At 34.6% G+C, this 14,656-nt stretch overlaps 2 pseudogenes; one reads left to right on the top strand and one right to left on the bottom strand.

Moving 5' to 3' along the window:
- LOC126705065 (uncharacterized) overlaps positions 1–4,526 on the top strand; it is a 63,444-nt pseudogene extending 58,918 nt beyond the window's left edge.
- Positions 4,527–10,663: 6,137 nt separating this feature from the next.
- LOC126705064 (transcription termination factor MTEF1, chloroplastic-like) lies at positions 10,664–13,677 on the bottom strand (annotated as a pseudogene).
- Between the last annotated feature and the right edge of the window lie 979 nt (positions 13,678–14,656).

Raw genomic sequence — 14,656 nt, 5'->3', positions numbered from 1 at the left:
ACCCTGTCATTCTTTGTCTATCATTTTGTTTCCAGAGTGCTTGTTTTTTATATGGCACAGTTTGATGGGATCCTCAAAAAGATTAGAGTTTAACAATGCTCTACTCTCTGACCCGGTATGTTCATCTTGAAGGATAAATCACAAAGTAAATTCTACTTTGTCAGAAAAAGAACTTATCTTTGACTGAGCTCCTGATTAAGTTCTACTCTACCACGAAGTAAACTCCTGATTAACTTGGATTTATTGACAATCTGTTGTAGGAAAATAAGAATTTATCTTTGACAGAGCTTGAGTTTTCCCGACTTGGTGCCATTATTAAAGTTATGAAGGACACGTCACACTATCATAGTAGCAAATTAGCAGATGTTGATATTGCTTTGTTACTGAAATTGCTAAAATCATGGCCTCTGGCAATGATATTTCCAGGTCAGCATGCCAAAATTCTCAAGCTTCTGCATAAATTACAGGATTCCCATTAGTATCATATTGGTAATTTAAAACTTAGGGAGGAGCTTTCTAAATGATATTAATGGCTGTTCTCTGGTTCTTCTTTACCTACCAAAAAAGGTTTTCTTAGATCTGTTTTAATCTTTTCCCAATATATCTTAACGTCTCCCAGAGACGACATTTTCTTTTAATGAATTATTTGATTCCTGAATTATCTGATGTTTAGGGGTATTCCTGTTTTGTTCTTAGAACATCTGTTACTTATCAATAAAAAGATCTTTTCAATTTTATGAGATTTAAGCTTTGAAGTGCCATGGAATTTACTTTTGTATAAGAATTAAAGAGGTCCCCTTGGGGCCAAAACTTATATGTATATTATAGAGCTCTATGCTTGATGCAGGACAGTCTAGGCTTCACCACCTATAGCAGCTTGAAGACCTTAGGCTTCACCTCCTTGGGGTTGCTTGGAATCACCAACAACGGCAACAAGCAGATAAAGAAATTTCTCACTAAGACAATTTTATTCAATAATATAAAAAAACCACCTGTATCATTTTTATAGTGCTTCTATTTTTTTTATATTGCTTCTAGGATTACAAAAGTTTACATCCCATAGAACTCTCAGCTAAAAAATAATCTGAAATCTTATCCCTGTCTGAATCCAAAATAGAAAAATAAAAAATTTGAACTAATCCAATTCCATAAGACAAATGAAAATCTGAATACTAAATTTCAAAATAACTTTGGTTGTGCTCCTTGTATTAATGCTGTACCGAGTTCTGTACTCAGATGCAATTGTGGCACACTAACTGTAGGTACTATTTAGTTTTATTAATAAATGAATATGCTGTTTATGTAAATTCTGAATGCTTTGATTTTCACTTATTCTTGGATTGTATTGGAGTCTGATTTTACAGTATCATGCTTTTTTTCTTTTAAAAAAAATGAGTACCATTACGGTTCCAGGAAAATAGTTTCGCTCACTTGGTTAATGTTATACTGTCAATTTGCAGTTATTGATATTTTGAGGATGACTGTCCTGCACCCAGATGGGGCGACCGTACTTCTCAAGCATGTTGAAGCTGAAAATGGTATTGAAGTTAAAGATGTGACCTAAATATTTTTTATTTCTGAAAATATATCTGATCATTCTTAATTTCCTATTTACTTACATCATCTGAGGAAATATCCTCAAATTTTATATATATATATATATATATATATATTAAAAAATTTATAATCCTGAAATCCTAAATGAACTGGTTGTTGAGGCTTACAGGCAAAGCTTTTGTTATGTGGCATGCTCCTTTCTTTATGGATAGTTCTTTACCAAATTCTATCTTGACTGTTGACCTTGTGTGCTCAACACAGGTGTACTATCGGAAATAATCAAGAAAGTCACAACAAATCCATCTGTTCCTGCAAACCTCTTAACGAGCATCCGTGCTGTAACTAATCTATTCAAAAATTCATGTTTCTACAACTGGTTACAAAAGCATCGTAGTGAGGTTGGGACTCGCTTCTTCATTGTTATTTTCTGAGTTTGATCGTGCATGCCAAGCAATGGCCTTAGTTTGAATGTGGTTTTGAGCACTGTGTGCTCTCTATGTGCAGTGGGTGGGTGTTGGTGTATGTGTCTATTAGATATGGTATGGATATATGGTATTAACACTGTTGCTGACAAGCACTTAATGTGTTCTACATAATATAGTTTTTACCTGTGCTTTTTATACTTTATGTGCTAATTTATTGTTCCCTTGAAGCCTTTCTCAGGATTACATTGGAAATCTCATGTTTTATAACTGGCTTTGACCTTTTCTTCAATAAGAATACTAGCTTGTACCAAATATTTTTTCTTTGATAATTTCATTATTATTATTATTAAAAAAAAAATCCCTGGAGTATTTTGTTACACATCTCTTGTTGGGTGGAAATGTAATGGGTACTTGATAAGTCAGTTAGAGAAAACATTTCCCTTTTTTCTGGCCTTTTACTTGGATGATTGTTAAGGAAATATCTGCACAGCTTGACACACTGAGCATGTTTTCGGTTTGTATATTCAATTGCTTCTTGTATTTGTTTATTTATTTAACTGATTTTGCAGATTCTTGATGCGTTTTCAAGTTGTTATTCATCTCCAAATAAGAATTTGCAGTTGTCTTACTCCACTTTAATACTCAAGTAAGTAATTGTTTTACTGTAAATTTGCCAGCATAGTGTTTCTTTTAGTGGATTCTTGAGCAACAGTGAAAAGTGGAGTTGGTCAAAGGCTCTTTAGAATTTGTTTTGTGATTCCTGGAATTTATGTTTTCACAGTTAATTTATTATCTCCTTATTGTTGTACTACAACCGCTTATTATCTTGTTACTCCAGTTTTCAGTATTGAGAGAATTTATGTGTTTTTCCATCCGCTTACAAAAATTATGGAAACAATACTGCACTATCATTTACTGATTCTCTTTCTGTTCAACCAGCTTGGTCTGACTTTGAAAAGGTCCCCTCCTTTCACGTTATGATTGGGTCAAGCAGGTGTGATCATGAGTAAAAGGAGAGGATTTTTTCTCCACGTGGGACTGCCCTCACCTTTGATAGAGTAGATCATTTAACACCTTTGTCACAAATCAAAGGTCTTTTTTATGCATATTGTAGTATTATAGTCATTCAAACAGTAAAGGAAGGTAGAAGTTAGGCATATATTTTTAAACTACCTTGTTAGTCAAGTTGCCTAACATTTAGTTCTCTGGTGAGCTTGACAGTTACGCTGTGCTTTTAATTGAAAAGAAGGATCAAGAAGGTCAATCTCAAGTTCTTTCAGCAGCTCTTGTGGTATGTTTTGATTACATTACCAGCCAAATGCTTAGCATTTTGTTTTAGATGGATTACATTGTTTCTTGATGTTCTCAAGAAATGTCAATCTTCATATTCATGCATCATAGTACTTTTTCTTTTAACAGATTGTGGAAGAGGAAAATCTAGAAGTTGATTCGAAATTCCGTGTTTTAGTTGCCATTGGTTCGCTGGTTTCTTTTTATTTTGTTCTTGTTCACTCGTATCTGTTGGTTGATCTGTTTATGTTTATGCTGAATAGTAAGTCAATTCACTGGAGATTTGGCCATATAATTTTTAGACTTTTAAAAGTATGCTTTCATTTTTGGAATACAGATATTTTTTATATATGAATTGATTGGTCCAGAGGGAAAATGATTTGATATTTCTCACTTGAAAATGGTCAAACTTGTAATTTTGAGTATGCTAGATAAAGCTTGAGCTGTACATTGAAACCAAAGTTTTGTGCTGGCATTTCATAATTCTTTTTGTGAAAGCTAAAACAATTGTGAAAAAATTAACAAAAATAGTCCATCGATGGTCACTCACTGCTTTATAAAAATCTTCTGTCCAAGCCTAACCATTATGTTAGATAAAGTGTAATCACTGAAGGAGTGGGCCAAGATTTTATATTTATTTATTTTTCTCTTTTCTTCATCTCATAATTGCTGGTGAAATATTGGTGTCATGCTTGAAACGAGGATCTGGGAAATATAACTCCTTTTTTTGGAAACACAAAAACTCATTGCCCTGAGCAAAGTTTCGTATGCATGCAAGAGGAAATGTAAAACAAAATATATTAGTGTATATGATGTCATGGGTTCATTAAGCTGGATATGATGTTAAGCACGAACTGGGTAAGGGTTTGGAATTTAGTGAGAAAGACTCAACAAACTTGACTGAAGCATAGACTTACTGCACTGAAATAAATTTTTGGTATCAAATATGTATTTGTATAATATTTTACCTTTGAACTGGCCAATTGGATTAATTAGTAATTTAATTGCTGTGTTTCATAATACAGATGCTTGATGGTCTTGTGAGAAAAATTGCCTTGGACCTTGATGTTGAGGACATTGCCAAAGCAGCAAAGGCCTCTAAAGACGCCAAAATTGCTGAAGTTGGGGCTGACATTGAACTGTTAACTAAACAGAGTTGAATCTCTCAAGTCCGTGGTAACTAAACAATTTTCTCTGGATATTTTGTATCTTTGTTGCTTGTTCAAAGTGTTCACCATCGTGAACACGATGTACAGTTCTTTCAATAAAAGTCTTATTACCTATAATTTTTTTTAATTTATTTATTTTTAATCTTTGTTGACACGTTTATTTTATCTTTTATCTTTTTTTTTTTAATATAAATTTTTGTTAAGTGTCCTATAGGTGTAGTGTACACCTAGTGTACTTGGGCCTTGCCCCATTTTCTTTTTATAAGTGAAAATTTTATTTTAGTGTTAAAAAAAAAAAAATTTGAAATGCATATTGCATGTAAGTAGACTGGTAGATGCATTAGTGTGCATGTGTGTGATATACAAGCCCACAAAAAATGATGAACACACACAATTCCATTGGATAGTGTTATGATCCTAATGTCCCACATTAATTAAGTGTAAGCTTAACCATGTGTAGCTCTTGGGCACCCTCCTCTTGCAAGCTGGTTTTCTTGCAAGCTAGTTTTCAAGAGTGAGTTCTACCTATATGGGTATCAATTAGGTAGCTTCCACTATGTGGTTTCTTGTATTTCATCTTCTCTAATAGTGTGATTCTAGCAATTTTTAAAGTGCGATGTGAAAGCTCGAAATGTGTGAAAACACTAGAGCTCCTTTAGACCCCCAATTCAAATTACTGCTTGGTTGTTTTTACACTAACTTAATACTAAATGCGGAATAGTGTAAACGCAAGCAAACATGCAAGAGAGCTACTCTAATTCATATTTAAAGCAACACAACAGTAAAATGAAATGAACAAGAGTAGGGAAGAAAGATGCAAACACAGATAACACCGAGACGTGTTTTCGAAGAGAAAACCGAAGAACTCAGCAAAAAACCTCTCCGCCGCCCTCCAAGCGGAAATCGATCCACTAGACAATCAGTTGGGATACATGGGTAAGCAAGAGACCCTTCAAGCCTAATCTACCCTCTGTACCTAAGCCCTCCAAGCTCTTACTCCAACAAGGCTTCTCGGAACCGTGTTTTGTCTAGCTCTCCGGATCCCGCAACAAGCTCCATGTTGCATCTGCCATCCTTGGCTTTTTCCAATGTTTTCCAACAGCACCAAAATCTCACTGGACACTCTCAAAGGGTGTGGTAAGTGTTTGGGCTATTGATCTCTCAATGGTATAGAAATGGAGAGGTAGGAGATAAGGAAAATCCACAAACAAAGGTGTAGAGAATTGTTGGATCAACAATTTCTAACTCTCAAATGTTTTAGCTAGGGTTTTCCCTCAGAAGCTCTCTATTACATTTGTGGGTAATGTGAGTATAAATAGTGTAGGCACAGAAAGTGTGTATCAAACTGGACAGGTTGGCAGAACAAAATGTCTTACAGGTGTCTCGCAGGAAGGCCTTACCCACGAGATACTCGCGAGACACAGCTGTCTCCATCTGGCTTGACTCTTCACATTCCAGCATGTGCAGGGCACATAAGTTACTTTGCGGGATGCTAAATCACGAGCTACCCACGAAAACACTTCATTCTTTAGTAGCTTGAGTCTTCACACTCTCTCTCACTATCACACAACCCTTACAATAAATTCCCACAACAAATACAAGGTACAAAAGATTGAATAAAATTACAATCAAATTTGGCACGGAATAAAAGCCAGCACAATACAAATTTGTAAATCACAACTTTACACGATGCTTAGCAATTTATGATGGTCTCTAGCTTTTTGTGATTTTGTCATACGCAGACTGTATTATCAATTGCATGAACTGATCTAAGTGTCAGTTGAACATGATAAGATGCAATACACCCCCACCCTGTGTTGGCAAGCCATTCTGTAACTTAATGTACAATAATAGAATGGGGATGGAAAAAACTTAGAAACTTAAGATGTTTAACTATTTCTGAGGGATTTTGTTGGAAGCTTCCTACAATAACACTACTGTCAAAATGTACGCAGAGTCATACATGGTCTATGTGGCTATGATTGAATGAATAAGATGGTCGTATATAGATAAAAATGGTGGAGAGGAATTCTTGAGGCCAACCCCAACTAATTTGGGATTTAACTTAAAAGCCTATTATGTTAAGTTTAGTATATGTTGATGATTCTTAATTTTCCTCTTTCCCCAAGTTTGAATAAATAATGACAGCTTGAAGTGAATCTAACATAGAAGATGAACATTCTGGAAGGTTGATTGGACCTAAGTTCACAGAAATCACAGTGAAGAACCAGGCCTCTGTCTACTGGGTGCATACGCGGAATATTAACATGCCAAAAAGGATCCTTTGATCGATGAAGATGCAAGGATAATTTTTTCTTGGGTTGGTAAGGAAAAAAAAAACATGACTTGAAAGTCAAAATTTAGTTAACAATTTGTGTTTGCCACAAGGAATTTCTTTATGGTACCAAATGGTGCAGCAATTGTTTTTTCTTGTGTTCCGGGGCCCCAGTTGTACCATATTTGTTGACCATAGATGGAACATTTTTCAAATAGATAGAGAATGTAGCTAAATTGCCATTAAAAAAAATGTAGCTAAATGGCCGGCATTTCTGGATATCTATGGCCTGTTCTTTATGTATGTGTGGTTGTGCTCTCTTTGTAGAAGTAATCATAGTGAAGATGTAATGGGTAGCAGGAAAGTTGATGTTTCCATTAGTAGGTTAAAATTTAAGCACGAAATGATTACCACCACCATAGAGTAACTTGTCATTCAACACAGTTAAATAAGCTTAAACATGTTTACTTACTATTTTGCTTGCTGCATTGAATTTGCTTCATTAAAAATAGATTAGCAGATTATTTTGCATAGTCTATGCAAGTTAGTTTAGTGAATGAAGTAGTATAAAATGTCCACACGGGCTTTATAGTTCGACACTACCACCGACTTGCTCAGTACATAGGTAACTTTTTAAGAAAAAAGATATGTAGAAGATAGTGCACCCAGGTTATTGGGAGGGACAGAGCACTTGAGGCTCTGTTTTACGTTTTCTACTTGTTCACTGAATTTAATAGTACTGAAAGAGTCACAAATTGTTTTACAATATTTTTACAAACTATTGATGTGACAAATTTTTATTAATTATAATATGGATTTACTACTAATATCACATTTATGTTTAACAATAATTATTTGAAAATTACTAAAATCACATCCATAGTTTGTAAAAATATTGTAAAATAGTTTGTGTCTATAGCATTATTTGGAAATATCAAAGTTTGAACAATAACTTACTTTCCTAAAGGGTACGCTAATTGTCTAATTGATCAACCGTATAACATAAATTCTACAAACAACTTTTCTTCTTTCTAATTTTTTAGAATACAACAGATAACAAACTAAATCTTTGTTAAAATGTGTGGTTTACATATTTACATGCAAAGCCTTTCTTGTTAATAAAACACAGACCATAAGTTTAGCAAACCCAAAAGAAGGGAATCATAAAGAACCATGCCAAAATTTCATTTCCACTTGGCATAAAATTTTTGGTCACTCCATAACAACATTCTATTCAATGGAATCTAAACATTCCTCTCCTTCAAATGCAAATGCCTCGGCACTACCCACTTCTCCAAACTAAACCCAAAATACTACAGAAACTTCTTCAATTCGTCCACGCTCCTTTCCATCTCACTACAAGAAACTTGACTATTTTCAATGGTTGAAACCATCGAAAAAAGTATTAAAAACCGTCAAAAAAAATATTTTCTAATTTTTGATATTTATAAAGTAAGATAAATATCAATTGTAAGAAGGGGCCTATGAAAAAGTAAGATCCCATTTTAAAAAACGAGATGAGTACCAAAATTTAAAATAGAACTAATAAGTAAAAGCCACAGTCATATGCACTGTCTTGACATACTGCACATCAATCAAAACATCCACAATTTAAATACATTTATTTAATGAGCATGTTTTATTATAGTATCACATACCATAAAGCAAATTTGACAACTAATTACTAAATTGTGTTGATGGCAACATCACAAAAGACAAATTGAATATCCCCTACAACATGGTAGAGAATTCCAAAAGCATAAAATTCTTCAACAATAGCTTGGGGCAGTTTACCATGCCATTGACAATTGACTCTATGTTTTTATTTGATAAGTATAGCATTGATTATATATTACTTGGAAATGTAACAACTGAAATTGCAAGTTGAGGAGTTAATGCCAATGGTAAACTTTCTAATCACGTTAAATTTAATAGTACATTTTTTCGGCCATATTCTATAAATTAAGCCATCCATGCTTTCTTTTTTTCTTTTTACAACATTAAAGTCATTCATCTTGTTCATTAGCTTCAATCCATCCATTATCATCTCCAGTTCTTTCAACCATTTTTATGATAGTTAAAAACCAAAGATGAAAATGAAAACAAAACTTTCAACCATTTAAAAGTTCAAAGGAGATCTCATCAAAGTTTTCATCTTCTATTTCGTTAGTGAAAAAAAATAACCAAAATTAGGTGAGCAGATTACTGCCCAAAACATGATAATGAAAAGGGGGAAAATCGAATTTTGATATTCATTTAAAAAAAAAAGAAGGATAAGAAGAAACAGAATTTGAGTAATAAGGTGCTAAGTGGCAAACTGACAGAGAACTGTTAAGGCTTTTCTCCTTGTTCTTGTTTTCTTATCCAAATTCTTTGGTTTTGGTATTGGTAAGACCATTTATAGAACTACCTATGCTAGAGTTGTTGATTGTGTTTAAATATATTGACAGCTACAACGCACATTCAAGAAATGAAAACTAAAACAAGCTAATACCCACTTAAATTCAATCATAACATCAAAACCCATTTCATGTGATGATGGCAAAGAGACATAACACAAATTAAAAGGCAAATGAACTTACCAAGCACTTGTAATTTGAACTCACAAACGTTCTAGCTTTCAATCCCACAAATAGTGAAAAAACTGCTGGAACAATTACATTAATAAATTCAATCTCACCTGCTAAAAAACAATCAAAGTAGCATCATTACGTCAATGATGCAAGTGAGTACCATATATTGCACTGAGTGATTCAGCCAACAAAAAACAGAGTATCTAATATAAAAAATGCAAGTCAGTTTCATTCTCAATTCTCAGTACCATATATTGCACTTATGCACATATTCAATCTCAAGAATTATTTCATAAAAATTAACAAAATTCATTATTAAAGCACATTTGATGGGAACAAAAACAAGCCATAAAGCACACCCCAATATCAACCAATCACTATAAATTAGCAACAACAAATAACTACTATGATCACTAATTTGGCAGAAAATAAGTGAACGCTATAGAATTCCAATTAATAATAATGAGAATAATTGAAACTTAGTATTGGTTATGGAACAAAGAACAAAAATTAGAAGAAACTTACTTTATTAGCTTGACCATCCTTTGTAGTAGACTCTGAAACAAAACACAAAGCCATCTAAGAAAGATGCAAAAACCTATATATAGGCATATACATAGGAAGAGGGAGAGAGAGAGAGGGAACCTTGGGGTTTTGGGGAGAGAGAGGAAGTGAGAGAGAATTTAAGTATTCACCCTCAAATTTTCCCAGGAACCAAACATTACAATTTATAAACAAAACATGAAAACGCACCGAATTTTCGTCCATTGAAGAATCGAGACAAATCAGGCAAATTAAATGATCTTCGTGTCACAATGGCGATTGAGCTTGAAACCCTAGAAAATTGGGGGAGATTAGATGAGGTAGGCGCAGAGTAGAGGAGTTGACAAAAGACTTTGACTTCGATTTTGTGAGTGACGATGAGACAGAGCCACCACATTGAGAGACCAATAGCTATACAATTGCCATGACCTAGAGCTTCGAAATTTCCATGATTGAGAGCTATGAATTGGCTTTGAAATTTCTAGGTTTTGTGTGAGAGAGATTTGAGCTACTAGTGAGAAAATGAGAAATTGTGAGAGCTAACTATAAAACTTTGATTTGTTCTGTAAATTTATATAAGTTCCATGTTTCTAATTTTCAACACTGACAACCGTAGATAAAAGATGTAGTTTATCTTCTACATTCATCAAGCCTGTGGATAAAACTTTTACTTAATTTTTTTTTTTTTACACTCGTGTCAACAGTTTTGCCAATTGTGGAAATAAGTAGGCTAATTCCTTATTTTGATCAACACTTGAGTACAACTGTAGAAATTTAGGGGTTTTATTAACATTTTTTGGTACCCATAGATAAAAAAAATGTTGAAAAAACTCAAGTTTGTTGTAGTGTCTTATCCACCAAATACTTAAACTTTGGCCACAAGTTATTATCAATTCTATAACCAAACATCGTAGGGAATCTAACACAAGCCCTTTCAACCTCCTCTTGAGAAAAACCAATGCTCCTCAAGAACCCAATCTTTTCTCTCAGCTTATTAGCTCGCGTGTTCAAAAGATGCGCGTTAAGACTACTAGGCGAGCTCAAATTCTCCATCCCCAGCTGCCTTAGATAATCCAGAGTGGGCTGGAGACAGAATCGACATCTAAAAAGGGAAGGCGAGGGCAATGGAGGATTAAGCTACGTGATTCTTCGGTGGTGGCAGGTAACTTGGTGGCTAGGAAATCAAAAACTGGAGCGAAGTCAGTGGGGTCACAGTTTGTAGTGAAGAGTTGTGGGCAAAGGTAAGTGAGTCTAGGGAAGTCAGGCTCTGTGAAGCCCTTGGATTTGAAGAACTCAACTGTGGCAAGGACATGGTCGATGGTGTTAGTGTCTGTGTTGATTGAGGGGGGCTTCTTGTAACGACCCCGCCCCAACTGTGTAGATATTGTCCACTTTGGAGCCCATACTCCTCATGGTTTTGTTCTTCCCCAGATTGCGCTGGGGAAAAGGCCTCTACACATTGAAGGGAGGTCATTCCTTATAAACACATTGCCATGTGCTTCCCTAGGCGATGTGGGGATTCCATGGAATGCAAGACCCCCCTTATGTCACACGTGTTTTTCTGATGGGATTTCTTTTTGCTTCAGCCGACAATTGAATTTCTGCCTTTCTCCACTGTGGCGTTGGTGGGAGTCTTCAGGTATGATTTTTCTCAAGCTCAAGATTTAAAAAGTTTGTATGGTCAATAGCTTGCAATTGATTGGAACCTAGACTATCATTATACTAATAGAAAAGGGTTTCCTATAATTGTATTATATTAGATAAAGACTTGGTCAATATGTCAGGCAGAGATACAGACTTGAAATTGAGCCAAATAGAGTAATAAGTGTGGACTTGGTCACCATGTTAAAGTGAAAAGAATGCTTATGTTATTGCATTCACACTAAGCCACAATTGTTGACCGGTTATTTTGCATTCACACTAGTTCAACGTGTAATAGATTTTGGGTCCTTGGAGTGATGATTTCAATATTATATTAGCAATTGTTTACATAGCTGCACTGATCTAGTAGTTCTAAGTCCAACATTGCGGCTGAAAAACTAAGAATAATAAATAAACCCTGACCGTTTGCCATGCTACACATGCTACCTCAAGTATTGCCATGCTATTCCTTACTAAGCATGGTCCAAGCTTGATTGTTTACGTAGCTTTCACTTTGGTTTAATATATATATATATATATATATATATATATATAATATTAAGGTCAGTAGATGCCTAGCGGCATCAAGAGAGCATTCTAGCACTAGATTGATGGATTAAAGCAATCTCGCGTGGCCTTCAATGCTAAGTTGAATTTATATAGTTATATACATAATGGTTAGAGTCAATGGACATCTAGTGGCATCAAGAGGGAATGCTAAGCAACAAATTAAGACAATACGTGACTTCCAATAGTAAATTTGATAGTTAAGTGAATAAATGGAGGATTTTGGATATATTAATATTGTTTAGGATAAAACCATTTAAGTGTGAAAATAAATTTTGAAGTGGGAAATTGTGTATGGATGAACCTATTTTTGGTATTGCTAGGTTCTAATTCTACTGAATTGTTGTGATTCAAGGGAGGTTGATTTCCTTTATTTTTGCAACTAAGAGGTAAGTGGTGTTTACTAATTTTGGAGGTTTTCCCAAAAAAGTGTTAATTATTAAACTATTTTATATGAAAGAATATGTTGATATTCTATATATAAATGAATATTTTACAAATGTTGATGTGCACATTGGCTATTCGTTTTATGAAAAACTTGTGGGACAACCTAATTTTATTTAAACTTGTATGTGTGAATATGTCTTTATATTTTGAGAAGTATGAATGGATTATTTTGTGAGCATATTGAATATGTTTTGAAAACCTATGGCAAGTCGTGATTAGAAGCTCAGTATGATATTTAGTACTTAGCAAGGGACAATCATGCTGCAGCTAGTCCTTAGCAAGGGACGGTCCCAAAAGGGGACAGTGCACATTTGATAGCTCCTTAGGAAGGGAGCATACTATTGAGGATCCAAAAGGAAGGTCCTTAGCAAGGGAGTGTACCTTTAGGTTCCAAACGAGCCATCCTTGAGAAATGGGATGAAAGGAGGTTCCAGTCCCAAAAAGGGGACAGCACAACCCTGTCAACGGGGCGTAAACGTTGACCACGAGAAAAGCCTAGGGAATTGTTTATGTGATGGTATCAATATATATATTATGATGGCTCACAATATAAAGATATTATTTTCTTTTAATGAAATAGTTGATGACAAAATATTGGTGAATTATAAGTTGTGAATCTGTTGAAAGAATTATTTATTTGAAAGGTTTGTTCCCACACCCCAATGTTAGTGAATTCCACTTATTGAGTTATCTCACCTCCCTTTATTTCCCATTACAGATACATTAGGTGAATTATTGGAGTAGAGATTCTTGGAAGACAGAAGTTACAAATTATTTTTGTGGAACTAAGGATTTTTTTATTATTTTATGGCATTAAACTTTGTATTGGAGAATTATTTTGAGGATGTTTTGTATTTGGTGAATTAGAGCTCTGACTTTTGTAATCAGTTTCAAGGTTGCTAGTTTCTTTTATTTAATATTTTTATGGATTATTCAGATTAAATAGACTTTTATTGCCTATGATTTTGGGGCGTTACACTTCTTGTTGTGAATGATGCCAAGGGCTTTAAGGTAGCGGAGGTTATTACGGTGGGATGTATGAAACTTGATGTATAGAGGATATGAAGGGGTTTTGTTGGGTTTTGAGGTTTTGGTAGTAATGGAGGAGCAAGAAGCGGTTGGGAGTGAGAGAGTGTGAAGCATTGTGTTTTGTCATTTGTGTATGTATGTGTGTGTTTTGGGGTTTTAGAGGCAAATGTAATGAATGTATTATGGGGAAAGGAAAGGAACACTCTTGCTAAATAACAATAATATTTTAACAATTGTGTTAGTTGCCCTGTTCCGAAATAATATATGAAAATAGCATCTCGAGTTTCTAAAACTCGAGATTCAATTGGAACTCGAGTTTTAGAAACTCGAGTTAAGTGTTTTATGCTAACCTTACCTGGACAAAATTGCCAGGTGGAGCCACGTAGATATTGAGTTTATAAGACTTGAGATATGCTGAAATATAGCAGATACACAGCTCTTTCAACGTCTCATTTCAAAATCTGAATGTTCAAACACACACTCACTCACTCACACCCTTTCTCTCCGCCCTCTCAAACTCACTCACTCTCACTCACTCACTGATTCATTCATAAAGCAAATTCGTGGCCCTAATCTGAAGCAAATTCGTAGCCACTGTCACAAAGGTAGTCTCTCAAGCAATCGGAGCTCATTCTTAACGCCGTTCGTAGCCCACCGTGCCGAAGGTACTCTCTCTTTCTTCTGAATGCTTTCTCGTTTTTGCTTCTTAGATTCCTCTGTCTCTCTTTATCCAATTTTAGATTTTGGAATTTCATGATTTGACCTAGGGTTTTTCGGATCTTTCTGGGTTTTTTTTTTGTTTTTTGTGTTTTTTTTTTGTTGGTGTTCTGAGAATATGGTTAGGTTTTGGCAGTGACATTAGTTTTTTGTGATTGTTAGAATTGAAAAAAAAAAAAATTTAAATGTGGTATTTAAAGGAAACCGAAGTACCCATTTTTGGATTTGATTCAAAGATGGCATTTTGGAACTTTGATTCACTTTTGAGGCAAATGCTTTGCTGAAATATTGTTTAAAGGAAACCCAGTGCTTTATTTCCAGCAATGACCACTTGGGAACGAGCACCCATGTTCTAAAGTTTTAGGAATTATACAAACAGATGGTTATGGAAAAGCATGTTGAAAGAATGTAATTTCTAAAGAG

This window comes from Quercus robur, chromosome 11, assembly GCF_932294415.1.
Source record: "Quercus robur chromosome 11, dhQueRobu3.1, whole genome shotgun sequence".
NCBI classification, from domain to species: domain Eukaryota; kingdom Viridiplantae; phylum Streptophyta; class Magnoliopsida; order Fagales; family Fagaceae; genus Quercus; species Quercus robur.
The sequence above is the reverse complement of the archived record's forward strand: the minus strand, read 5'-3'. Positions and strand labels throughout refer to the sequence as shown.